At 45.1% G+C, this 2500-nt stretch overlaps 1 protein-coding gene and 1 long non-coding RNA gene across 5 annotated transcripts in view; one reads left to right on the top strand and one right to left on the bottom strand.

Annotated features, from left to right (window-relative positions):
• Nucleotides 1–2500, top strand: part of LOC135096424 (rhodopsin, G0-coupled-like) — a 47886-nt gene that overhangs the window by 22429 nt on the left and 22957 nt on the right. The gene's annotated exons all lie outside the window — the stretch shown is intronic.
• The window catches only part of LOC135096425 (uncharacterized), a 1704-nt gene continuing 1468 nt past the window's right edge, over nt 2265–2500 (bottom strand). Inside the window, exon 2 of the long non-coding RNA XR_010264750.1 lies at nt 2265–2500. This exon is cut by the window's right edge and continues 701 nt beyond it. This is a non-coding gene — a long non-coding RNA (uncharacterized LOC135096425).

A 2500-nucleotide genomic window follows, 5' to 3' on the forward strand; every position in this document is an offset into this window, starting at 1 on the left:
GACGGATAAGGCCCCTGTACAGAGTTAGCAGCTGGGGGGAGGGGGTGAGAAAAACTGGCGGAGAAGTCTCAGAACACCTAACTTCATAGAAGCTGTTTTAGCTAGAGATGAGATGTGAAGTTTCCAGTTCAGATTATAAGTAAAGGACAGACCGAGGATGTTCAGTGTAGAAGAGGGGGACAGTTGAGTGTCACTGAAGAAGAGGGGATAGTTGTCTGGAAGGTTGTGTCCAGTTGATAGATGGAGGAATTGAGTTTTTGAGGCATTGAACAATACCAAGTTTGCTCTGCCCCAAGCAGAAATTTTAGAGAGATCACAAGTCCTAATAGTAGTAGTAGTAGTAGAAGTTGTAGTAATAGTAGTAGAATAAGAAGTTCAGATCTCTTACTTATTGTCAAGGAAACTCTCTCTCTCTCTCTCTCTCTCTCTCTCTCTCTCTCTCTCTCTCTCTCTCTCTCTCTCTCTCTCTCTCTCTCTCTCTCTGGTAATTAATGGACGCAGGTATGCAGAGGTAATATAGCGAAGGTTATGACAAATTGTGCCTTATTTCCTGCTCGCCGTCTAAGTAGTAGTAGTAGTAGTAGTAGTAGTAGTAGTAGTAGTAGTAGTAGTAACAGTTTAGTCCTTACCCTCTTCCTCCCTCCCCTCTCCACTTTCTCTCCTCTTCTCCCTCCATCTCCATCCCTTCTCTTACCTCTTCTCCTTTCCCCTCCCCTCCCCTCCCTTCTATTCTCCCCACCACCTCCATCTCCGCCATACATTTTTTTTTTTTTTGTATTATTCTACCCAAATATATATTCTAAAACCTTTCTATAACTCTCCGTGCCCTCCACACACACACACACACACACACACACACACACACACACACACACACACACACACACACACACACACACACACACACACACACACACACACACAAGAGAGAGAGAGAGAGAGAGAGAGAGAGAGAGAGAGAGAGAGAGAGAGAGAGAGAGAGAGAGAGAGAGATTACTTAAGTCTACCATAAAATTGTTGCGTTTTCTTCATCTGGTCAATATTTTAATTCAAGCTTATAGTTAAAAAGATTCACTATTATTATTATTATTATTAGTAGTAGTAGTAGTAGTAGTAGTAGTAGTAGTAATAGAATTAAAATTAAGTTCTATCGCCAGGCCAAAAAAAAACATAGATAAAACAAATTGAAATAATAAAAAACAGGAAAAAACAAATATTATACACAGCAAACACAAAACACTGCGGTACTCAGACTTTCTCACGAACCTCATTGCAACTTCCTCAAGCACTCACGCCTCGCAGTGAACAAAGTACACAGTGTATATGAACTTCGCTATCAAAACGGTTAGCAGTCAAGGTAGAACAGGGAGTGACGGGCTGCACACTGATAAAGTTGGATTAACAAAGAGACAGGAAGGAATTGGTTCTCAGACAGAGTGGTGCATGACTGGACAGACTCAGTGGTCAGGCTGTTAGTGCCCAGGCTGTAGACAGACTCAGTGGTCAGGCTGTTAGTGCCCAGGCTGTAGACAGACTCAGTGGTCAGGCTGTTAGTGCCCAGGCTGTAGACAGACTCAGTGGTCAGGCTGTTAGTGCCCAGGCTGTAGACAGACTCAGTGGTCAGGCTGTTAGTGCCCAGGCTGTAGACAGACTCAGTGGTCAGGCTGTTAGTGCCCAGGCTGTAGGGAGCTGTCAAACAAGACTGTGCCGCTGTGTGGACACCCATCGCAGGGGAAACAGACTGCCATACTGATACTACTACTACTACTACTACTACTACATGGACAGGGATGACAGGTGGAAACAGACAGGCACATTTCATACAGGGAGTGCCACGTGTATGGCTAATGGCTTCCTGCACCAACCCTTGTGTTCTTGTGTTCTTGTGTTGTTGCAGCTTTCTGAGGTCCACCGGTGTTCTGTTACTGTGTGTTGATGTTCGGTGCTTTATTTATTATTATTGTAAACTGTTAATTGGAGCTAAGAGAGGGAGAGACAGACAGACAGACAGACAGACAATTAAATCACAGTCTGCTATAGGAATGAAATAAAAGAAGACAGAAATAAAAAGAATGAACGAATGAATGATATGAAAACCAAATCACCCGCAGTAGAATAGCGTGTGTGTGTGTGTGTGTGTGTGTGTGTGTGTGTGTGTGTGTGTGTGTGTGTGTGTGTGTGTGTGAGGAGGCAACCCTGTTACCACCTAGCACCTTTTGTTGCCCCAAATAACTAAAAGACACCAGCATCAATTAAACAACAAATACATTTTCTTATAAATATATATTTCAAGAAGACAAGATAGGAAAAGAATGAAAGACAGACAGATAGACAGACAGTAATCCCGGCGTGGGCGTGGAGCCTCACCCGGCGCGCCCTCTACCCCTGGGGCGTGGGCGGGGCACTAGGGCGGCGGGCGGGCATGTGGCGTGGCGTGTGTGACCTGCAGACTCCCGTGGGCGGCGCGTGGGCGTGACACCAACCCGTGGGATGTCGTGGG

The sequence above is a fragment of the Scylla paramamosain genome, unplaced genomic scaffold, assembly GCF_035594125.1.
Source record: "Scylla paramamosain isolate STU-SP2022 unplaced genomic scaffold, ASM3559412v1 Contig4, whole genome shotgun sequence".
Taxonomy (NCBI): domain Eukaryota; kingdom Metazoa; phylum Arthropoda; class Malacostraca; order Decapoda; family Portunidae; genus Scylla; species Scylla paramamosain.